This window comes from Choloepus didactylus, chromosome 6 (genome assembly GCF_015220235.1).
Source record: "Choloepus didactylus isolate mChoDid1 chromosome 6, mChoDid1.pri, whole genome shotgun sequence".
Taxonomy (NCBI): Eukaryota; Metazoa; Chordata; class Mammalia; order Pilosa; family Megalonychidae; genus Choloepus; species Choloepus didactylus.
In genome coordinates this window covers 72,892,480-72,918,306 of record NC_051312.1, presented here as the reverse complement: position 1 = coordinate 72,918,306, position 25,827 = coordinate 72,892,480, and the positions used below count along the sequence as shown (strand labels likewise).

Sequence of the window (25,827 nt, the reverse complement as noted above, 5' to 3'; positions counted from 1 at the left end):
GATGTTCTCCATCCCACGATGCCGGGTCTACATTCCTCCCCGGGAGTCATATTCTACGTTGCCAGGGAGATTCACTCCCCTGGGTGTCTGATCCCACGTAGGGGGGAGGGCAGTGATTTCACCTTTCAAGTTGGCTTAGCCAGAGACAGAGGGCCACATCTGAGCAACAAAGAGGCATTCAGGAGGAGACTCTTAGGCACAAATATAGGGAGGCCTAGCCTCTCCTTTGCAGCAACTGTCTTCCCAAGGGTAAAACTTATGGTAGAGGGCTCAACCCATCAAACCACCAGTCCCCTATGTCTGTGGTCATGTTAGCAACCATGGAGGTGGGGTAGGTGAATACCCCTGCATTCTCCACAGGCTCCTCAAGGGGGCACTACATCTTTTTTTTTTTTCCTTGTTTTTCTTTCTTTTTTTTTTTTTTTTTAACTTTCCCTTCTTTTTTAAATCAACTGTATGAAAAAAAAAGTTAAAAAGAAAACAAACATACAATAAAAGAACATTTCAAAGAGACCATAGCAAGGGAGTAAGAAAAAGACAACTAACCTAAGATAACTGCTTAACTTCCAACATGTTCCTACTTTACCCCAAGAAAGTTACATAATATAGCAACTTTTCTGTGAACTTGTTCCTACTATATCCATCAGAAATTAACAGACCATAGTCATTTCTGGGCATCCCCAGAACGTTAAATAGCTTATCTGTTCTTCTTGGAATATTGTTCCCCCTTCCTTAATTGCTCTCTACTGCTAGTTCCCCTACATTCTACATTATAAACCATTTGTTTTACATTTTTCAAAGTTCACATTAGTAGTAGCATATAATATTTCTCTTTTTGTGCCTGGCTTATTTCGCTCAGCATTATGTCTTCAAGGTTCATCCATGTTGTCATATGTTTCACGAGATCGTTCCTTCTTACTGCCGCGTAGTATTCCATCGTGTGTATATACATTTTATTTATCCACTCATCTGTTGAAGGACATTTGGGTTGTTTCCATCTCTTGGCAATTGTGAATAATGCTGCTATGAACATTGGCGTGCAGATATCTTTTCGTGTCACTGCTTTCCGATCTTCCGGGTATATACCGAGAAGTGCAATCGCTGGATCAAATGGTAGCTCTATATCTAGTTTTCTAAGGAACTGCCAGACTGACTTCCAGAGTGGCTGAACCATTATACAGTCCCACCAACAATGAATAAGAGTTCCAATTTCTCCACATCCCCTCCAGCATTTGTAGTTTCCTGTTTGTTTAATGGCAGCCATTCTAACCGGTGTTAGATGGTATCTCATTGTGGTTTTAATTTGCATCTCTCTAATAGCTAGTGAAGCTGAACATTTTTTCATGTGTTTCTTGGCCATTTGTATTTCCTCTTCAGAGAACTGTCTTTTCATATCTTTTGCCCATTTTATAATTGGGGTGTCTGTACTATTGTCATTGAGTTGTAGGATTTCTTTGTATATGCAAGATATCAGTCTTTTGTCAGATACATGGTTTCCAAAAATTTTTTCCCATTGAGTTGGCTGCCTCTTTACCTTTTTGAGAAATTCCTTTCAGGTGCAGAAACTTCTAAGCTTGAGGAGTTCCCATTTATCTATTTTCTCTTTTGTTGCTTGTGCTTTGGGTGTAAAGTCTAGGAAGTGGCCGCCTAATTCAAGGTCTTGAAGATGTTTTCCTACATTATCTTCTAGGAGTTTTATGGTACTTTCTTTTATATTGAGATCTTTGGTCCATTTTGAGTTAATTTTTGTGTACGGGGTGAGGTAGGGGTCCTCTTTCATTCTTTTGGATATGGATATCCAACTCTCCCAGCCCCATTTGTTGAAAAGACCATTATGGCTCAGTTCAGTGACTTTGGGGGCCTTATCAAAGATCAGTCGGCCATAGATCTGAGGGTCTATCTCTGAATTCTCAATTCGATTCCATTGATCTATATGTCTGTCTTTGTGCCAGTACCATGCTGTTTTGGCAACTGTGGCTTTATAATAAGCTTCAAAGTCAGGGAGTGTAAGTCCTCCCACTTCGTTTTTCTTTTTTAGAGTGTCTTTAGCAATTCGAGGCATCTTCCCTTTCCAAATAAATTTGATAATTAGCTTTTCCAAGTCTGCAAAGTAGGTTGTTGGAATTTGATTGGGATTGCATTGAATCTGTAGATGAGTTTGGGTAGAATTGACATCTTAATGACATTTAGCCTTCCTATCCATGAACATGGAATATTTTTCCATCTTTTAAGGTCCCCTTCTATTTCTTTTAGTAGAGTTATGTAGTTTTCTTTGTATAGGTCTTTTACATCTTTGGTTAAGTTTATTCCTAAGTACTTGATTTTTTTAGTTGCTATTGAAAATGGTATCTTTTTCTTGAGTGTCTCTTCAGTTTGTTCATTTCTAGCATATAGAAACATTACTGACTTATGTGCATTAATCTTGTATCCCGCTACTTTGCTAAATTTGTTTATTAGCTCTAGTAGCTGTATCGTTGATTTCTCAGGGTTTTCTAGATATAAGATCATATCATCTGCAAACAATGACAGTTTTACTTCTTCTTTTCCAATTTGGATGCCTTTTTTTCTTTGTCTTGCCAGATTGCCCTGGCTAGCACTTCCAGCACAATGTTGAATAACAGTGGTGACAGCGGGCATCCTTGTCTTGTTCCTGATCTTAGAGGGAAGGCTTTCAGTCTCTCACCATTGAGTACTATGCTGGCTGTGGGTTTTTCATATATGCTCTTTATCATGTTGAGGAAGTTTCCTTCAATTCCTACCTTTTGAAGTGTTTTTTTTTTTTTTAATCATTTTATTGAGATATATTCACATACCACGCAGTCATACAAAACAAATCGTACTTTCGATTGTTTACAGTACCATTACATAGTTGTACATTCATCACCTAAATCAATCCCTGACACCTTCATTAGCACACACACAAAAATAACAAGAATAATAATTAGAGTGAAAAAGAGCAATTGAAGTAAAAAAGAACACTGGGTACCTTTGTCTGTTTGTTTCCTTCCCCTATTTTTCTACTCATCCATCCATAAACTAGACAAAGTGGAGTGTGGTCCTTATGGCTTTCCCAATCCCATTGTCACCCCTCATAAGCTACATTTTTATACATCTGTCTTCGAGATTCATGGGTTCTGGGTTGTAGTTTGATAGTTTCAGGTATCCACCACCAGCTACCCCAATTCTTTAGAACCTAAAAAGGGTTGTCTAAAGTGTGCGTAAGAGTGCCCACCAGAGTGACCTCTCGGCTCCTTTTGGAATCTCTCTGCCACTGAAGCTTATTTCATTTCCTTTCACATCCCCCTTTTGGTCAAGAAGATGTTCCCCGTCCCACGATGCCGGGTCTACATTCCTCCCCGGGAGTCATATTCCACGTTGCCAGGGAGATTCACTTCCCTGGGTGTCTGATCCCACGTAGGGGGGAGGGCAGTGATTTCACCTTTCAAGTTGGCTTAGCCAGAGAGAGAGGGCCATATCTGAGCAACAAAGAGGCATTCAGGAGGAGACTCTTAGGCACAAATATAGGGAGGCCTAGCCTCTCCTTTGCAGCAACCGTCTTCCCAAGGGTAAAACTTATGGTAGAGGGCTCAACCCATCAAACCACCAGTCCCCTATATCTGTGGTCATGTTAGCAACCATGGAGGTGGGGTAGGCGAATACCCCTGCATTCTCCACAGGCTCCTCAAGGGGGCACTACATCATTTTTTTTTCATTGTTTTTCTTTCTTTCTTTTTTTTTTTTTTAACTTTCCCTTCTTTTTTAAATCAACTGTATGAAAAAAAAAAGTTAAAAAGAAAACAAACATACAATAAAAGAACATTTCAAAGAGACCATAACAAGGGAGTAAGAAAAAGACAACTAACCTAAGATAACTGCTAACTTCCAACATGTTCCTACTTTACCCCAAGAAAGTTACATAATATAGCAACCTTTCTGTGAACTTTTTCCTACTATATCCATCAGAAATTAACAGACCATAGTCATTTCTGGGCATCCCCAGAACGTTAAAAAGCTTATCTGTTCTTCTTGGATTATTGTTCCCCCTTCCTTAATTACTCTCTACTGCTAGTTCCCCTACATTCTACGTTATAAACCATTTGTTTTACATTTTTGAAAGTTCACATTAGTGGTAGCATATAATATTTCTCTTTTTGTGCCTGGCTTATTTCACTCAGCATTATGTCTTCAAGGTTCATCCATGTTGTCATATGTTTCACGAGATCGTTCCTTCTTACTGCCGCGTAGTATTCCATCGTGTGTATATACCACATTTTATTTATCCACTCATCTGTTGAAGGACATTTGGGTTGTTTCCATCTCTTGGCAATTGTGAATAATGCTGCTATGAACATTGGCATGCAGATATCTGTTCGTGTCACTGCTTTCCGATCTTCCGGGCATATACCGAGAAGTGCAATCGCCAGATCGAATGGTAGCTCTATATCTAGTTTTCTAAGGAACTGCCAGACTGACTTCCAGAGTGGCTGAACCATTATACAGTCCCACCAACAGTGAATAAGAGTTCCAATTTCTCCACATCCCCTCCAGCATTTGTAGTTTCCTGTTTGTTTAATGGCAGCCATTCTAACCGGTGTTAGATGGTATCTCATTGTGGTTTTAATTTGCATCTCTCTAATAGCTAGTGAAGCTGAACATTTTTTCATGTGTTTCTTGGCCATTTGTATTTCCTCTTCAGAGAACTGTCTTTTCATATCTTTTGCCCATTTTATAATTGGGCTGTCTGTACTATTGTCATTGAGTTGTAGGATTTCTTTGTATATGCAACATATCAGTCTTTTGTCAGATACATGGTTTCCAAAAAATTTTTCCCATTGAGTTGGCTGCCTCTTTACCTTTTTGAGAAATTCCTTTGAGGTGCAGAAACTTCTAAGCTTGAGGAGTTCCCATTTATCTATTTTCTCTTTTGTTGCTTGTGCTTTGGGTGTAAAGTCTAGGAAGTGGCCTCCTAATACAAGGTCTTGAAGATGTTTTCCTACATTATCTTCTAGGAGTTTTATGGTACTTTCTTTTATATTGAGATCTTTGGTCCATTTTGAGTTAATTTTTGTGTAGGGGGTGAGGTAGGGGTCCTCTTTCATTCTTTTGGATATGGATATCCAACTCTCCCAGCCCCATTGGTTGAAAAGACCATTATGGCTCAGTTCAGTGACTTTGGGGGCCTTATCAAAGATCAGTCGGCCATCGATCTGAGGGTCTATCTCTGAATTCTCAATTCGATTCCATTGATCTATATGTCTATCTTTGTGCCATTACCATGCTGTTTTGGCAATTGTGGCTTTATAATAAGCTTCAAAGTCAGGGAGTGTAAGTCCTCCCACTTCGTTTTTCTTTTTTAGAGTGTCTTTAGCAATTCGAGGCATCTTCCCTTTCCAAATAAATTTGATAACCAGCTTTTCCAAGTCTGCAAAGTAGGTTGTTGGAATTTTGATTGGGATTGCATTGAATCTGTAGATGAGTTTGGGTAGAATTGACATCTTAATGACATTTAGCCTTCCTATCCATGAACATGGAATATTTTTCCATCTTTTAAGGTCCCCTTCTATTTCTTTTAGTAGAGTTATGTAGTTTTCTTTGTATGGGTCTTTTACATCTTTGGTTAAGTTTATTCCTAAGTACTTGATTTTTTTAGTTGTTATTGAAAATGGTATCTTTTTCTTGAGTGTCTCTTCAGTTTGTTCATTTCTAGCATATAGAAACATTACTGACTTATGTGCATTAATCTTGTATCCCGCTACTTTGCTAAATTTGTTTATTAGCTCTAGTAGCTGTATCGTCGATTTCTCAGGGTTTTCTAGATATAAGATCATATCGTCTGCAAACAATGACAGTTTTATTTCTTCTTTTCCAATTTGGATTCCTTTTATTTCTTTGTCTTGCCAGATTGCCCTGGCTAGCACTTCCAGCACAATGTTGAATAACAGTGGTGACAGCGGGCATCCTTGTCTTGTTCCTGATCTTAGAGGGAAGGCTTTCAGTCTCTCACCATTGAGTACTATGCTGGCTGTGGGTTTTTCATATATGCTCTTTATCATGTTGAGGAAGTTTCCTTCAATTCCTATCTTTTGAAGTGTTGTTATCAAAAAGGGATGTTGGATTTTGTCAAATGCTTTTTCAGCATCTATTGAGATGATCAATTGATTTTTCCCTTTCGAGTTTTTAATGTGTTGTAGTACATTGATTGTTTTTGTTATGTTGAACCATCCTTGCATGCCTGGAATGAACCCCACTTGGTCATGGTGTATGATTTTTTTAATGTGTCTTTGGATTCAATTTGCAAGTATTTTGTTGAGGATTTTTGCATCTATATTCATTAGGGAGATTCGCCGGTAGTTTTCCTTTTTTGTAGCATCTTTGCCTGGTTTGGGTATTAGATTGATGTTAGCTTCATAAAATGAGTTAGGTAGTGTTCCATTTTCTTCAATGTTTTGAAAGAGTTTGAGTAAGATTGGTGTCAGTTCTTTCTGGAAAGTTTGGTAGAATTCCCCTGTGAAGCCATCTGGCCCTGGGCATTTATTTGTGGGAAGCTTTTTGATGACTGATTGGATCTCTTTGCTTGTGATGGGTTGGTTGAGGTCTTCTATTTCTTCTCTGGTCAGTCTAGGTTGTTCATATGTTTCCAGGAAATTGTCCATTTCTTCTACATTGTCCAGTTTGTTGCCATACAGTTGTTCATAATATCCTCTTATAATTTTTTTAATTTCTTCAGGATCTGCAGTTATGTCACCTTTTTCATTCATTATTTTGTTTATATGGGTCTTCTCTCTTTTTGATTTTGTCAGTCTAGCTAGGGGCTTGTCAATCTTGTTGATCTTCTCAAAGAACCAACTTTTGGTGATATTTATCCTCTCTATTGTTTTTTTGTTCTCTATGTCATTTATTTCTGCTTTAATCCTTGTTATTTCTTTTCTTGTACTTGGTTTAGGATTGGTTTGCTGTTCATTTTCTAGCTTCTTCAGTTGATCCATTAGTTCTTTGATTTTGGCTGTTTCTTCCTTTTTAATATATGCGTTTAGTGCTATAAATTTCCCCCTCAGCACTGCTTTTGCTGCATCCCATAGGTTTTGGTATGTTGTGTTCTCATTTTCATTCGTCTCTATATATTTAGCAATTTCTCTTGCTATTTCTTCTTTAACCCACTGATTGTTTAGGAGTGTGTTGTTTAACCTCCAGGTATTTGTGAATTTTCTAAGTCTCTGATGGTTATTGACTTCTAATTGTATTCCATTGTGGTCAGAGAATGTGCTTTGAATAATTTCAATCTTTTTAAATTTATTGAGGCTTGTTTTATGTCCCAGCATATGATCTATTCTGGAGAAAGTTCCGTGAGCACTAGAAAAGTATGTGTATCCTGGTGATTTGGGATGTAATGTCCTGTATATATCTGTTAAATCTAATTCATTTGTCAGATTGTTTAGGTTTTCAGTTTCCTTATTGGTCTTCTGTCTGGTTGATCTATCTATAGGAGAGAGTGATGTGTTGAAGTCTCCCACAATTATTGTGGAAACATCAATTGCTTCCTTTAGTTTTGCCAGTGTTTCTCTCATGTATTTTGTGGCACCTTGATTGGGTGCATAGACATTTACGATTGTTATTTCTTCTTGCTGAATTGCCCCTTTTATTAGTATGTAGTGGCCTTCTTTGTCTCTCAAAACATCCCTGCATTTGAAGTCTATTTTATCTGAGATTAATATTGCTACACCTGCTTTCTTTTGGCTGTAGCTTGCATGAAATATTTTTTTCCATCCTTTCACTTTCAGTTTCTTTGTGTCCCTGTGTCTAAGATGAGTCTCTTGTATGCAACATATTGATGGTTCATTTTTTTTGATCCATTCTGCGAATCTATATCTTTTAATTGGGGAGTTTAATCCATTTACATTCAACGTTATAACCGTGAAGGCATTTCTTGAATCGGCCATCTTATCCTTTGGTTTATGTTTGCCATATTTTCCCCTCTCTCTATTAATATCCTTTATTGTACCCATACCGAATCTCTTTAGTACTGAACCTTTCTCCAAGTCTCTCTGTCCTGTCTTTGTTTCTCTGTCTGTAGGGCTCCCTTTACTATCTCCAGTAGGGCAGGTCTCTTGTTAGCAAATTCTCTCAGCATTTGTTTGTCTGTGAAAAATTTAAGCTCTCCCTCAAATTTGAAGGAGAGCTTTGCTGGATAAAGTATTCTTGGCTGGAATTTTTTCTCACTCAGAATTTTAAATATATCGTGCCACTGCCTTCTCGCCTCCATGGTGGCTGCTGAGTAGTCACTACTTAGTCTTATGCTGTTTCCTTTGTATGTGGTGAATTGCTTTTCTCTTGCTGCTTTCAGAACTTGCTCCTTCTCTTCTGTGTTTGACAGTGTGATCAGTATATGTCTCGGAGTGGGTTTATTTGGATTTATTCTATTTGGAGTTCGCTGAGCATTTATGATTTGTGTATTTATGTTGTTTAGAAGATTTGGGAAGTTTTCCCCAACAATTTCTTTGAATACTCTTCCTATACCTTTACCCTTTTCTTCCCCTTCTGGGACACCAATGAGTCTTATATTCGGACGTTTCATATTATGTATCATATCCCTGAGGTCCATTTCTATTTTTTCAATTTTTTTCCCCATTCTTTCTTTTATGCTTTCATTTTCCATTCTGTCATCCTCCAGGTCACTGATTCGTTGTTCAACTTCCTCTAGTCTTGTACTATGAGTGTCCAGAATCTTTTTAATTTGGTCAACAGTTTCTTTAATTTCCATAAGATCATCCTTTTTTTTATTTAGTCTTGCAATGTCTTCTTTATGCTCTTCTAGAGTCTTCTTGATTTCCTTTATATCCCGTACTATGGTCTCATTGTTCATCTTTAGTTCTTTGAGTAGCTGCTCTAGGTGCTGTGTCTCTTCTGGTCTTTTGATTTGGGTGCTTGGGCTTGGGTTATCCATATCGTCTGGTTTTTTCATATGCTTTATAATTTTCTGTTGTTTTTGGCCTCGTGGCATTTGCTGAACTTGATAGGGTTTTTTTAGGGTTTGTAGACCTATTGAAGTCCTTATCTCTAATTTATCAGATCTACAGCTTCGTGGAGTACACTTTCTCTAACTAACCAGCAGGTGGCGTCCACGAGCCACCTGTTCTCCACAAGCCAGTTCTCCCCTGCTTAGCCTTTGTGGTGAGTGGGGGAGTGAGTCTTGTGGGGCCCAATTGGTGTACCAAGCTTGCGTGTGTAGTTGGTGTTGCCTGCCCTGTATGTGGGGCGTGTTTCTGGGCAGTCGGGGAGGGGGGTGGCCCTAACAATCAAATCTCCCTGGTGATCCTAGAGTTTTAAAGCTGCTGCAATAGTCTAATCCTTCAGTTCAGTCCTGCCACAGTTTGTCTCTGCCACTGACCCACAAGTCCTTGGTATTGGTATATGTCTCCTGAGACTTGCAAGTGGGCCCCTCTTCCAGGCCGTGCACCCCGGGTCCTCTGTTGAGGGATGACTGTGCTATGTCACAGGTGAGTGCCGTCCCCCCAGGGCAGTTCTGGGCTGCTGGGCTGTGTAGGGAGGCTCCCAGTCTGCTGAAATGATGGCTGAATGGGGCTTTGTTAATTCACACTGCTCCACCTTCCCAACTCTGAGACAATCAGCTGAGGTTGCAGGGAAGGCTAATGTCCACGCCCAGTTTTGTGGTGTGTGCCTGTTATTTGAAGCACTTCCGTCACACTGGGTTGTCTGGGGCAGTTCTGGGCTATGGGGCTGGCGATGGGCCGGAGTGTTTCCTGTCCACCAGGATGGTGGCTGTGAGCAGACACCCCCCCTTTTCTTGGGAAGTTGTGGTGTTTAGTGAATTTTCTCAGCCACTGGATTATTGCCTTTTGTCTCAGAGCTCTCTTAGTTCTGCTCTTGACTTGACGTGCCCAAATTGAAAGTCTTTGAAGCTTTCTGTATTGGGCTTGTTAGAGTAATTGTTTTAGAAAAAGAAAAAAGGATTAAAAAAAAAAAAAAAAAAAGTGGCCCTCCTCAGAGATCTAATGGGTTATTGAAATGCTAATAGACAAAGCAACCAGGGCCATTAAGGAAAGGTCCACAGGGCAGAGAGATCAGCTTTTCTTCAGGATTTGCATATGCGCCTCAAGGCCTGAGCTCCACCCTTCCCCTTTCTGTGTTCACCAGAACTCCAAAAATCCTCTGCTTTTATTTTGGAGTTTTTCGTGTTGTTTTTTTTTTTCTATGCCTGTCTCCTCTCTGCTGGGCTGGCTGCTCTCAGATTCTCTGGTGTCTGGTCTCAGTCTATCTATGGTTGGAGTTTGGATCAGTAGAATGAGTTTCCGATAAGGGCTGCCACTGCAGTTCTCCCTTCTCCTTCCCGGAGCTGACAGCCCCTTCTCCCACGGGACTGAGCCTGGCAGGGAGGGGCACGGGTCCCCTGGCCGCAAAAACTTACAGATTTCACTGATCTCAGCAGTTCGACATTTTCAAGAGTGTTGTATGAAGTATGCCCAAAGACAGATTGCTCTGTGGTGTCCAGTCCACGCAGTTCCTGGCTTTCTACCTACTTTCCTGGAGGAGTAACTAAAACATACAGCTCACCAGTCTGCCATCTTGCCCCGCCTCCTCGAAATCCTGTGTTTTTCTATGCATTTTTTCTCTCTTGACTGAACTATCATAATTAGCCTCTGGTCTCTTTCTCCAGTCTTGCCCTTCTCAAATCCTTGCCCACACCATTACTGGAATGATCTAAAACATAGATCTGAGCATGCCACTTCCCTGCTGCAAATCATTTGAGGCTCCTCATGCTCTTCAAGCTCCAAAGACTCCATGAAGCAATCCCTACCTACCTGCTTCACTAGCCCCACTGCCCTCTACTTTCCACCTTGCTCTTTAAGCTTCAGCAATTTCAAATAGCATCCTAAGACCCAGCCTAAACCACCCCCAAGATTGACTTTTCTGGGGCTGGACTCAGAAGTGTTCCTATCAGTAGATTTGAAGTCATCACAAGGATCAGAGCAATGTGGGTGGAGTGTCATCACCTTGCTTATAGTCTGTGAATGTCTTAACATTCCTGTCGAAACAGTAGAATCATTAGTGCATCTCCACATCCCTTTGGCTGGTTTTAGCTGTGACTCCAGGATTTTGCCATGACTCTCCAGTGGCTGTTCTGATGTCTGTTTAATGGATCACCTCTATTTCTAACCCAGAAACAGACTCAAAATGAGTATCATGTAGGTCAGGGGCTGTTGTGGCTTAGCTTTACTAGGCCTCCTGAGTTCCTCTTGTTGCTCAAGAGATCAGGAAGTGAGGGAGGGGACTTAAGGAGAAAGAGAGAATATACCAGAGTAGTTCTGTGCCCCAAAAGACTGTTCTATCAAAGGCCAGCTTGTTCCTTGCCTGCTTTTATTGTGCAATGATTGGAAGTACTCCAAGCTCTCACTTCTCTTGGTTATGCAGTATTTACTGAACTGATATGCTAAAAGAACACAAAGGTATGTGCTAGAGTTTTTAATAGGGCAAATACATGGATAGGTGGTCAAGGTCTAAAAAGAAATACACCAAAATAAAATTAGGAATGTTAGGGTAGTGGTATTATGAATGACTTTTTCTTTAAAAATTTTTAAGTTTAATATAATTAACTCATCTTTTAAATATTTATTAAGAGAAAAGGGTTAGGGGAAGGGGATAATGCTGCATCTTTGAAATTGGAATTTCTAGGCTGAAGTGTAATGGAATGTATGTATCCTTTAATAACCCACTTCAGTCAATGAATCACCATGGAGTTTGACAGAATACACTCATGGAATTAGAAAGTTAAAGAAGGGTCCTTCAACGTACTCTAAAGAAAATCTAGTCCAATTCTTTCTATAGATGAGAAAACTGAGACCCAGAGAGATGTAGTTTTACACACACACACACACACACACAAACACATACATGCTAATTTGTGGCAGTGCTGAAAGGAGAACTCAGGCTTATTTCCTTTTTCTCAAAGGAAGGAACTATTTTATTCTTTCTTACTACAGCTTTTCAGACCCACTCTGTCAACTCTCCCTTTCTAGCCCTTTAACCTACCGTCTTTGCTGTCCCCCAGCCAGCTTCTCACCTAGCTCTTGGGTGAGATAAGACTGATGTCTCTCTACCCCACAACTCTAGGGTACGCAGGTCAGGTTGTCCCAAGAACTCTCGCCACATTCAGCTGTAGTTCCGGGCAGCCGCAGGGCATTTCTTTCATTTGGTAAGCACCCACTGTTCATGTTAGTCTCTCCTCCTAACAGGTCCTTGCTCTTTACCTTCCCTTGCTCAGAGAGTGAGAAAACCACTGTACTCTGGCAGCTCTCTTCAAAGAAATTCTCATGTTTCAAACTTCCACTCCTTGATTTCCTTTTCTCAGCCCACGTGGGTGACAGGCTACGGGTTTCAAAACCAATTTGGGGGCCATCCCTTCAGCAAGTCCTGACACTTCTAAAATGGGAGTACTTACACTTGTAAACTTGGGGCCTCATCTGAAACAGAGAAAACAGGAACATCTCGTTTAACTCTTATAATCACACCAATTTTCCCCCCAGTTTTCACTGTTTCTTAGTATGTTCCAGCTGCATTTTTTTGTGGTCTGTAGTTTTTTATTAGATTGTGTATTCTGATTAGAGAATGTGTGCCTTGAATTTTTTTTTTTTTTTTTTTTTTTTTTTTGAGTTTGTTAGACCCTGTTGTTGAACCAGCCTCTGTCTCTCTCCTTCCCCTTAGCTGAGGCCACTCAATAACCATGTGCAGGCTCAGTTCTGATCTGGTCACTGGACCTAATCCTGCCCAGAGGCATGGGAAGTTTATGACACTTCAGTCTCCCACTCTATCAAGGCTGTTGCTATTCTGAATTTACATCCCCATTCTATCAGAAAACTGACCTTCAGTCTCATTTTTGAGATTCAGTCCTGCCTTGGACTCCAAATCCAGTATGTGGATTTCAGCCTAGTGCTTAGATACAGTCCTGATACCTTGCCCGGTGTCCTCATCTCCCTGCAACTGGGCCCTGCCTTGCTCCTTTCAATTCTCCATTCCTTGGGACTGGAATGCCCCTGAATTTTAGCCCACTGGCAAGGGTCCTACTATCTGCTGACCAGACTTATCTGTCTGCCTGAAATCCTGTCTATTTTCTGTCTCAGAATTCTCTATCTCCCATTAAGACAACTTTTATTTTCTGTTTGGCCCCAGATGCCAACTGCTTGCCTATGCTACTGCATGCTATTTGTCATTGTGCCCTCCCAATGGCAGATATAGCTGCCTAATGCTATTGCAGCTGATGCTGTGCCCCCTTGTGATACTAGATCCCAGCCTCTTCCTCTCAGTCCACCCTACCCTAGGCTACCACAAAACTCAAGCCAGGTATGGATCATTTCCTATGAGTGAAATGTTTTATTATATAAGTGCTCTGAAGAACAGTGCAACAGACCAAACCAGGAAAAGCACAGCCCTCTATAGTGAGCCCTTTGAGGACAGTATTCATCAGCAAGAGATCATGGAGTCACCTGTAGAATATACTCAGGAACATGCTCAGGTTGACTAACCTAGATCAGAGACTGTAAAATCTTGGGTCCCCATTCAGCGAAAGTATGTGTAGCAGACATCTATTTTTTTTTAATAGTTTTATTCACATACCATACAATCCACACATATCATACAATCAGTGGCTCTCAGTATAATCACAGAGTTGTGCATTCACCACCACAATTCTCACTGCTCCAAAAAAAAAAAAAAAAAAATCCCCCCATACTCTCCTATTATTGATGCTTGGCATTGTTATAGTACCTTTGTTACAATTGATGAAAGAATATTACAGTGTTACTGTTAACTATAGTTCATAGTTTGCATTAATTGTATTTTTCCCCTCATACTCTCCTATTATTGATGCTTGGCATTGTTATAGTACCTTTGTTACAATTGATGAAAGAAATTACAGTGTTACTGTTAAACATAGTTCATAGTTTGCATTGGTTGTATTTTTCCCCACCTACCACCCTATTGTTAACACCTTGTAATAGTCATGTGCATTTGTTCTAGTTCATGTAAGAACTTTCTTATATTTGTACAATTAACCACAGTCATTGTCCACAACATGTTTCACTATGTTATACGGTCCCATGTTTCATCTTCTAGCTTTTCTTCTAGTGACATATATGACCCTCGATTTTCCCTTTCAATCACACTCACCCATATAATTCAGCACTGTTAATTACACTTACAGTCTTGTGCTAGCATCACTCCATTTCCAAACTTTTGTAATCACTTCATTGAAAATTCTATATACGTTAAGCATAATCTCCCTATTCTCTATCCTCTTTCTATCTCCTGGTAACCTATACTCCAGATTTTAGATAGCAAAGTCGGGTCTAGATACAGTGCCTTCTGTTTGAGGACACACCTCTTAGCACTTGTGATCTGCTTGCCAACCTGCAGTGATGGTCTGGACGTAGAACCAGGTGAAGAGGTTGCACCCTTGTCCTCGGTGCTCTGAACCAGACATATAACAATGCTGTGACTGACTTGGCATTCTGGGTATAGAGAACTGACACTGAGTCATGTCATATCCTTCCTTCTACCTCTCCACCTTTAGCAGACATCTATTTGTCTACCCAGAATCCAGGCCCCGTCTTCTGGTCTAACACCATAAATCTTCCTTCCCCATTCTCAATTCAGAGTTCTAGTAAGGTTGACCCTAACACCAGCTTTAGCTCTGGTGGGTCAGAGCAACACAACCTCCCTTTGAAAGTGAGATTGTTTCAGGGATGCACACATGACCCAAACCGGCCCAATGACAGTCTTATGTGAGGATTTTTCTGGAGCTATCAAGAAAGGAGGCACTTTTTGCTGGGATGTCTAAGTCGGTAGAATGTAAACTGGAGCTGTCTGGTGTCCATCTTTGTCACCACATAGGGAGATCCTGCCTGAGAATGAAGTCAACTCAGAAGAAAGCAAAACTGAAAGAGAGAGGCAAATTCATTACAACATTGATCCTAGCCTAAAGCCAGCAATCCACCTGTGGACTAGCTGGTTCATTAACCAATATATTTTCTTTTATTGTGTAAGTAGGTCTGAGTTGGATTTCTATTTCTTGCAACTGAATACTGACTAATACAACTGGCAAGAGAGACTGACTGGTATTTCCTTCTGCTTTCCCAACTGGGCATGCCTCTAGGGAGAAAGTACACTGGTGAAAAACAAGTCAGGAAAAAAATGTACCCAAGAACATATTCTTTCATTCATTCAACCTCACTTAAGAGAGGCAGTGAAATGCAATGAAAATTACTCAAGCTTCAGAGCCTGTCAGAGTCCTGTTCAAATTTTAAATGGCTATTTTCTAGCTATGTATACTGGAGATGTTTCTTAATATCTCTGAGCCTCTATTGCTTCTTTTTTAATATAGGGATAACATTATCCACCTCTTAGGGTTATTATGCAGAATAGATGTAGTGTATATGGTGCCCAGCAATAAAAAGCTTCCCATAAGGGCTGGTCTTGAATCTGAGTTGTCATAGCAAACACACTGTTTTTACTTAGGTTGTGCATTATAGATCAATAAAAACAGCCAAGATTGAGTTCTGCCACTTACAAACCATGAAGCCCTGTGAAAATTACTTATCTTCTCAGTTTCTTCATCTGAAAATTGGGATAATGATAGTATCTCCCTCAAAGGATTATTGTGAAGATTAAATGAGTTATCACATATTAAGAACTTCAAACAGACCCTGGCCTATGGTAGCATTCAATAAATGTTGACTATCTAAAAAAAAAGCTTTCCATAAGTGAAATTTATTTTAATTATTGAACAACGTTGACCTGCAAGGACCTTGGGTTAGTCTATTCTAGCGGGATTAAAAAAATATATGACTTGATCTCTACCCTCCAGATTAGATTAGAATAGGGGACACAAATTTTGGGGCGATGGAGGAAAATGTGAGCTGTCATGTGGCTGGTAGAAGCCTCGGTAACTGAGAGCAAGGAGATGATTTCCCCTGGGGTGACCATAAAAGATCTCATGGAAGAAGTAGAATCTGAGCCTTAAACAATGAACAGAAGTTTTGATAAGCAGAGATTGGGAGAAAGAACATTCCAGAAGAAAAGAACAAGGAGTGAGAAAATATGTAGCTGTATTCTATGGGAGTTACAGAGCACGTCAACATGGTTGGGGCCTAGAGTCCATACAGGAGAGCAGAAGGAGCTCAAGCTGGAGAAGTTAGCTGATGCCAGACACAGAGCAGGATTGTGCTAAGGAATGAGGCTTCTATTTTCAGGCAACAGGAAATCTTTGAAGTGATTTGAACAGTGACTATAAAGAATGAAAGTTGTGATTAGTCAGAAAATCACCTGGATCCTCTTTCAAATTGCACACATCCACCTACTGTCTCTAGTAGGAGCCTTAGTGAACCATTGTAATGAGGAGAATGTCATAACCTCAGGTATGTGTTGGAACAGGAAAGATGGTTAAGAAACATCAGCTCAGAGGCAGAAAGATTGTTTCAGAGACTGTTGTGTGTGGTCCAAAGGGCACCAGAGAGATCCAGCCATGGCCCATAAGTCTGTGCTCTCTGGTCAGTACCCAAGACCATCTGTATTAGTTAGGGTTCTCTAGGGAAACAGAATCAATGAGAGATATCTATGAATATAAGATTTATAAAAGTGACTCACACAACTGTGGGTATGCATGAAGCCAAATTCCGTAGGGCAGTCAGCAAACTGGCAACTCCAATGAAGATGTTCGATGAACTCCTCAGGAAACGAACTGGCAACTTCGATGAACTCCTCAGGAAGTGCTTTGCTGGGCAGCCGAAGAAGTGAATGTCCTCTGTCTGTCTTGCTTAAAAGTCTTCAACTGGTTGATTGAATTAAATCTAGCCAACTGCATTCTCTCATTGTGGAAGACATGCCCTTCGTTGAGTCATCAGTCACAGCTGCAACCAATTGACTGATGATTTCATAAATGAGCCTGTTGGTTTATTAACCAGCCACAAACATCCTTGCAGCAATAGTTAGGCCAGTGCTTCCTGACCAGACAGCTGGGTACCATCATCTGGCCAAGTTGACACATCAACCTAACCATCACACCATCCTTGTTGCTGCTAGCACAGGGCTGCCCACAACATGGCTTGGGTCCAGACCACACCAGTGTCTGGGAAGACATGGGCACTTGGGGCCTCTTGAGTGTCGGAGCTCGGGCAGTGGAGGAACAGAACCTCTGGATGGACTCTTCCCAGGAAGCTTTGCTAATTTGCAGTAGCTGGAACATATTCTTCATTACTATCTGTCAGCATAATTTCACATCATTTCACTGTGCCCTTGAGCCTAGTGGGCCTCTAGGCAAGATGTCCCTGCCCATCAGGATGTACTGCTGTACTGCTGAGCATTCAGCTATGACAGTGCCCTCGAAGACCCTATGCCCATGACTCCTCCATCAGACATGGGCAGCATCCCCTGGAAGCTAATGATTCTTCCTCACCACAGTGGAGGAAGAAAAGGCCAGTGTGTCCTACCCTGCCATGACCCTATCACTGGGCATTGACATTATGGACAAGGTCCAGATGGCGAAGGCCAGAGCTATCTGTGTCATCATGAATTCTCTGATCATAAAACAGATCCAGGAGAGCATTCAGCGTTTTGAGTAACAAGCAGGGCTGAGAGGTGCTAGCTACACTCCACAAGGGTCCTCTCACCAAAAAGACCAAGTACCTTTGAATGGCAGAAGCACTCCAAAAACTAAAGCTTCAGCATGGAGAAATAATAGAAGAAAACCAGACTGCATCTGCCCAGGCTACTCCAAGCAGCAACTCCCACTCTTCCCCCTAAGCAGAAATCCAGAGGCTCGTTCACTTCTGGTTCTTCCACAGCTTTACCTGGCCCAAATTCTAGCATCATAGATTCCAGAAATGGGGGTAAGGACAGAAACACAACAGAAAAATGGAGCCTAACTTTGGAACAAGATCTCTCTAAAATTCAGGAGGCTTTGCCACCCAGACCTATTGAGGAGCCCAGATGCCCTCGCCAATGGAACCAATGTGTGTTGAGGCCACCTGAATGGCTGAGAATCCACCAGTCTTCAGGCCACCCAAGATAAACATGCCAGTGATGGAAAAGAAGAAATAATCAGCACAGATCCATAATCTCAAACTCCAAGACTTGAATGTACTCATGCCCACTGAGTTCTACAAGTGCTTTATATTCCAGGGACTCTGGATAGAGGGTATCTTACTCCCCACTCCCTTTTTACCTTGGCTCTGACATAGGAAAGGTATATTGTTTCAAAACCTGTTAAACGGAGTCTAGTGCTGGAGACATACTTAGTTTTTGCATTACTGCAAAGCTTGTGTTTAATGTATGAAAGAAACCAATTTTTACTGCTTTAGTTTGAAGTTAGACTAATCTCAGCAGAGATGTATTGGAGACCTCATTACCTATTTTTGTATCATTTACCCTAGACACGAACTCATTGTTTACTAGGTAAATAGTTTGTGATGTTCCAAAACCCAAGCTTCTTGATTCCTACACCACTAGCAACATGAGCATTGACGAATCATGGAATAGTGGTGTTCACTGACTAGTTTGAACAACCTTGGCTATCTTGATGCTGTGCTGGTACTCTGCTCTGGCCTTGTCAGTGAGGGGGACCCAAGATCTGTTTGAGAACTGGGTACAATTAGAAGCCAGACTTAGCAGGGACCTTCCTTCCTATGCTGAATCTGGATTCCCTTTGCCTTTTTGGTAGACCTCATGCATCACTGCTGTGGGAGGGATGATTCTCTTTTATGTGTCACACAGAGCGAACACTAGTCTTGCATATACTTTCTTGCACTTTAAAATGAGATTAATTTGTGCTCACTTAACAGTACATATACTAAAATTGGAACGATGCAGAAAAGACTAGCATGGCTCCTGCGCAAGGATGACATGCAAATTCATAAAATGAGATTAATTTAACTCCAAATTGATTAGAAACTTCTAAAGGAAAAAATTCAGTGTACTGGTTTGGTATAGATAAAAGTAAAGATGATGGTAACCATAGTAAGATTATAGACTTAAGGTTTATGTGAAACTAGGGACACCCTATTTTGATTTCCTTGTTCAGCCCAGGACCTGAAACCATTTTTCCTTGGACATGGAGGAAATTAAGATTTTTCTATATGGAAGCATTTTTCCCCAAAATTAGCCTCATACCTTTATATACATATATACTTTATTGAAGACAGGAAAGAGGGAAACAGACTTCTTATTTCTCCCTGTTGTGTACGTGTTCATCATTGTCTTGATTCCTGTCTCAAGGTCTACATAAGGAACTAACCTATCCATTGAGAGATTCTGGACTCTAGAATAAACAGAACAATTAATTTATTTATGCCTTCTGTTATGCTTGTATCTCTGTTCTAGTTTGCTAATGCTGCTGTGCTATCTCAGGGTTATATCAACTCTTCAGCCCTATGTCATAATATTGTCCGCAGGGATCTTGATCGTTTCTCCCTCCCATAAGACATCACACTGATCCATTATATTGATGATATCATGTTGATTGGACCTAGTGAGCAAGAAGTAGCAACTACTCTAGATTTGTTGGTAAGGTATTTGCATGGCAGAGGATGGGAGATAAATCCAACACAAATACAGGGGTCTTCCACCTCAGTAAAATTTCTAGGTGTCCAGTGGTGTGGGGCCTGTCGAGATATTCCTTCTAAGGTGAAGGATAAGCTGTTGCATCTGGCCCCCCCCACAACCAAAAAAGAGGCACAGCGTTTAATTGGCCTCTTTGGATTTTGGAGACAACATATGCCTCATTTAGGTGTGCTACTCCAGCCATTTACCCAGTGACCAGAAAAGCTTCTAGTTTTGAGTGGGGACCAGAACAAGATGAGGCTCTGTGACAGGTCCAGGCTGCTGTGCAAGCTGCTCTGCCCCTTGGACCATATGATTCAGCTGACTCAATGGTGCTGGAAGTGTCAGTGGCAAATAGAGAGGTTGTTTGGAGCCTTTGGCAGGCTCCTATAGGAGAATCACAATGCAGGCCCTTAGGATTTTGGGCTAAAGTTTTACCATCCTCTGCAGATAACTACTCTCCATTTGAGAAACAGCTGTTGGCCTGCTACTGGGCCTTAGTAGAGACAGAACGCTTAACCATGGGCCACCAAGTTACCATAAGACCTGAGTTACCTATCATGAGCTGGGTGTTGTCTGACCCACCAAGCCAAAAAGTTGGGCATGCACAGCAACACTCCATCATAAAATGGAAATGGTATATATGAGATAGAGCTCGAGCGGGTCCTGAAGGTACAAGTAATTTACATGAGGAAGTGGCCCAAATGCCCATGGGCCCCACTCCTTCCACCTTACCTTCTCTTTCCCAGCCCATAGCTATGGTATCTTGGGGAGTTCTTTACAATCAGTTGATTGAGGAAGAGAAAACTCGGGCCTGGTTTACAGATGGTTCTGCACGATATGCAGGCACCACCCGAAAGTGGACAGCTGCAGCACTGCAGCCCCTTTCTGGGATGTCCCTGAAGGACAGTGGTGAGGGGAAATCCTCCCAGTGGGCAGAACTTTGAGCAGTGCACCTGGTTGTTCACTTTGCTTGGAAGAAGAACTGGCCAGAAGTGCATTTGTGTACTGATTCCTGGGCTGTTGCTAATGGTTTGGCTGGATGGTCAGGGACTTGGAAGGAACATGATTGAAAGATTGGTGACAAAGAAGTCTGGGGAAGGGGTATGTGGATAGACCTTTCTGAGTGGGCAAACAACATGAAGATATTTCTGTCCCATGTGAATGCTCAGCAGTGGGTGACTTCAGCAGAAGATTTTAATAACCAAGTGGATAAAATGACCTGTTTGGTGGATACCAATCAGCCTCTTTCCCCAGCAGCTCCTGTCATTGCCCAATGGGCTCATGAACAAAGTGGTCATGGCGGTAGGGATGGAGGTTATGCATGGGCTCCACAACATGGTCTTCCACTCACCAAGGCTGACCTGGCCACAGCCACTGCTGAGTGTCCAATCTGCCAGCAGCAGAGACCCGCACTCAGTTCCCAATATGGCGCCATTCTCCGAGGTGATCAGCCTGCTACCTGGTGGCAGGTTGATTACATTGGACCACTTCCATCATGGAAGGGACAGCGTTTGTTCTTACTGGAATAGACACATACTTCAGATATGGGTTTGCCTTCCCTGCACGACATGCTTCTGCCAAAACCACCATCATGGTATTTCACACAGCATTGCTTCAGACCAAGGAACCCACTTCACAGCAAATGAAGTGAGGGAATGGGCACATGCTTATGGAATTCTGTGGTCTTACCATGTTCTCCATCATCCAAAGGCAGCTGGCTTGATAGAATGGTGGAATGGCCTGTTGAAGACTCAATTACAGAGCCAGCTAGGTGGAAATACTTTGCAGGGTTGGGGCAGTGTTCTCCAGGAGGCTGTGTATGCTCTGAATCAGCGTCCACTCTATGGTGCTGTTTCTCCCATAGCCAGGATTCATGGGTCCAGGAATCAAGGGGTGGAAACAGGAGTGGCACCACTCACTATCACTCCTAGTGATCCACTAGGTAAATTGCTTGAGGGATAATTCTAACTCTTTTCATGACCCACCCCCACCACCAGTCTTTGCTATAACTAGACTAAACTCCCAACAGGCCCCAAAGGGTGAGATACAAAGTGTGACCCATGAAGAGGTACGCTATACTCCAAAGGAACTGTATGAGTTTTCCAACTTATACAGATGGAAACCAGGGGAATATGTGTGGGAATGGATATTAAGGTTGTGGGATAATGGTGGAAGGAATATAAGGTTGGATCAGGCTGAATTTACCGATATGGGTCCACTAAGCAGAGATTCTGCATTCAATGTTATTGCTCAAGGGGTTAGAAAGGGTGTTAACAGTTTGTTTGGGTGGCTGGCTGAAACATGGATCAAAAGGTGGCCAGCATTACCAGAGGTTGAAATGCCAGAACTGCCCTGGTACAATGTGGAGGAGGGGATTCAAAGGCTTAGAGAGATTGGAATGTTAGAGTGGATTTATCATGGAAGACCTGCTCACACACCCCTGGAATGTCCAGAAGACACACCTTTTACCAGGACTGTAAGGAATAAATTTGTGAGACTAGCTCCATCATCCCTGAAGAGCTCTGTAGTTGCCTTTCTCTGTAGGTCAGATATTACTGTAGGAACTGCTGTCACTGAGCTGGAATCCTTAAACACAATGGGGATAATCGGGTCCCGAGTCAGCAGAAGCCAAGTGGCTGCAGTTAATCGCCACAGACAAGGTGGGTGTGGCTACCATAATGGAAAACAGGCTCAAAGCAGCAATCAAAATAATATGACTTGAAGAGACTTATGGCATTGGCTAGTGGATGATGGAGTACCAAGTAGTAAAATAGATGGGCAATCGACTAAATTCTTGTTTGAACTATATAGGCAGAAGAATTCTAGGTCACGTGAACAAAAGTCTCCCTTGAATTACAAAAACAGAGAGTCAGGCCCCTTAATCAATTCCCAGACTTGAGACAGTTTACAGATCCAGAGCTCCTTGAATGAAGGGAAGGCCGGCTACCCTTGGGGAAGGACCCTGTTACACTGCCAAAAATTTATACTGTTAATCTTCCAGCCTTCCCCAGGGGAACCTATGGCCTTTTACCAGAGTAACTGTGCACTGGGGAAAAGGAAACAATCAGATATTTCATGGATTATTAGACACTGGTTTGGAAGTGACATTAATTCCCCGAGACAGATTGGCTTTTATGAAGGGGGGTTTATTTTGGTCACACAGTTACAGTCTTAAGGCCATAAAGTGTCCAAGGTAACGCATCAACTATCGGGTACCTTTACTGGAGGATGGCCAGTGGTGTCCGGAAAACCTCTGTTAGCTAGGAAGGCACGTGGCTGGCATCTGCTCCAAAGTACTGGTTTCAGAATGGCTTTCTCCCAGGATGTTCCTCTCTAGGCTGCAGTTCCTTAAAAATGTCACTCTTAGTTGTACTTGGGGTATTTGTCCTCTCTCAGCTTCTCTGGACTAAGAGTCTGCTTTCAACGACCATCTTCAAAATGTCTCTCATCTGCAGCTCCTATGCTTTCTTCAAAGTGTCCCTCTTGGCTGTAGCTCCTCTTCAAAATGTCACTCACAGCTGCAGTGAGTTCCTTCTGTCTGATCTTATATAGTGTGCCAGTAATTTAATTCAGACCCACCCAATGGGCAGGCCAACACCTCCATGGAAATTATCCAGAGTCATCACCCACAGCTGGGTGGGGCGCATCTCCACAGAAACACTCAAAGAATTACAATTTAATCAACACTGATAACATCTGCCCACACAAGATTACATCAAAGATAATGGCATTTGGGGGGACATAATACATTCAAACTGGCACAATCTCTTACATGTTTTGACATTAAAAATCCTTACCACTTTCAAAAAGAGGGGAGGCATTAGGATCAATAAGGATCCATAAATATATAAATGCAGGGGTAGGGAGTAGAGCACCTGAATTCATCTCTCCCTTGGACTTCGACAGTCATTTCCTACTAGCAGCTTTCCCTGTTTCCAGTCCTTTTCCATTTCAATCTATTTTATATTTCACGAACAGTTTAAACTTCCTGTTCTGATCTTCTCATCCCAACTCCAAAACCCTTAATGACAATCCGTTATCTACAGAACAGATTGAAATTCTTTGGTTTCCCATACAAGGCTCCTTATGGATCAGGCTGCAAACACATTTCAGACCTTGCTTCCTGCTACTTGTTATCAGGTATTTCCTGGTGCAGCCACACTGAACTGCTCAAGAGTCCCTTGCTTTCTTGTCTCCATGCCTGTTTTGTGCTGCTCATTCTGCCTGGAATGCCAATCCACATTCCCCTTCTCATTTGTCTTAATTTTTTTCATCCTTAAAGGCTTAGGTCAGATGTCCTCCCTGGTCCCTTTGTCTCTCCCACCCTGCCTTTCATAATATTTCTCCATTATTAAATCCCATAGAACTTTATCTATACTTTTCTTCATGCATGCAACATTTGCTTTTTTCCAAACCCTGTGACTGTTTATTTTAAAAAATAAAAATTTAAAATACAGAACAGTATTTTATAGTAAAATAACAATCACACATATTCCCGCCACCCAGAATCACCAACTTTTAACACTGTAGAACATTTGCTTCCATAGTTTTTAAAGAAGTGAAACAAAACAGATAAAGTTCCATGTAACCACATCTCTTTCTGATCAGTCCCATTTCCCTTCTCAATGTCCAGTGGCAACTGTCACTGAGCCTAGTGTATATCCTTCCACTCCATTCTCTGTAATTTTATATGCATACATACATATATCTATAACCAATGGGTTGTGAAGTTGCATTTCAAAATTTACATTAATGGTATCTCAACATAAGTATCATTTTGCATCTTCCTTTTATCACCCAAAAGTATGCTTTTGAGACCAAGACAGGTTGATATATGACTATACTACATTTTATTTATTCATTCCCTTTGATGAAAATTTAGATGACTTCACTTTGCTATTACAAACAATTCTGCAGAGACATCTTCATACTTGTTTCTTTGAACATGTGGGTAAGGGTTTTGTTGAGGTACATACCCAAAAGTGTAATCACTAGGTCACTGGGTATGTTTTTCATCAGGTGCTGTTCATGTTTAAACCAAAATTTTACTTCCCATAGTACTTCTGGACCCAAGAAAATCAAGGGATGTGGTTGGATATTTACGGAAGTGTTCTCAAATATTCTGTGATGGCAACAGGGACCTCCAGGTTCTGCAGCAACCAGGACACCCTGATATATACACAGTGCTGGTAAACTCCTACTCATCCATCAAACCCAGCCACACTCCCCCACGAAGAAACAGAGCTCAGATGTTAGCTGCTTTGTGAACCCTTTCCTCTTTCCCCTGTATTCACTTAGTTGCTCCGTCTCCTGTTCATACTTAGATCAGAGCACCCCTAACACAGTATTACAGTTATTTGATTACGTGTTCACTTCCTGCATTGGAGCTTCTGGCCGCAGGAACCTATGTATCACAATGCAGGGTACAGGAGTAGGCATAACATATTTAGGAAAGTGTGTTTGTATGAGCCAGACTATGCTATACAGTGCTTTAAATATCAGGAAGAGGACTTTCAACTCAAACCAAAAGATAACAGGGAGCTGTTAAATGTTCTTGCAAACAGGAATGGCTTGAGGAACAGGATGTGCGGTAAAAATGTACCGGGTCATTGTGTGAGGGTTGGGTGGGAATGTGGCAAAACCAGTAACTCACTGCAGTGAGATGTTCAGAACTGAGTCCTAGATGGTTGCACCCAGCACGGAGAGAAAGAACTGTATCTAGAAGGTTTTTCTTAAGGAATAGTAACAGAAGCTGAGATTTGTTGGGTCTCTGTGCTAGACAATGCCATCGCCACCGAGGTGGGTATGGAATCATCCCCATTTCGCTCATGTGCAAGAGACTTAGCCAGATTAAGTGACTCTCTGGAAGTCACACACCCGGCAAGTGGCAGTGCGGAGCTTCTCAAGTCCGGGGACTGCCCCCAGGGCTCCCTTCCGTGGTCCGAGAGTAACCTCTTCTTTGCAAGGCGTGGCAGCAGTATCTTCCTGTGCTGAAGCCTCAACTCAATTTACTGGAGTTCAAAGACCCTTTATCAGGCTGCCAATCCTTCCAGGGCCTTCGGGCGGAAGAAGGCGAGTCACAGCGGCCCGGGGGGCAATGGGAACGCGGCCGGGCATCGCCGGCGGCAGCAGGAGCTCAGCTGACCCTGCAGTGGAAGCGGCTGAGTCACTGCGGGGGCAGGAACGTAGCCAGTTTGGAGAGGCCCCTGGGACGCCAGCGGC

General features: G+C 41.8%; 1 non-coding gene and 1 pseudogene across 1 annotated transcript; both read left to right on the top strand.

The window, feature by feature from the left end:
- Positions 1-17,144: 17,144 nt before the first annotated feature.
- On the top strand, positions 17,145-25,599 carry LOC119536969 (annotated as a pseudogene).
- On the top strand, positions 18,831-18,936 carry LOC119538992. Its single transcript, XR_005217767.1, has one exon. It is a non-coding gene; the product is annotated as a U6 spliceosomal RNA (small nuclear RNA).
- Positions 25,600-25,827: the final 228 nt, after the last annotated feature.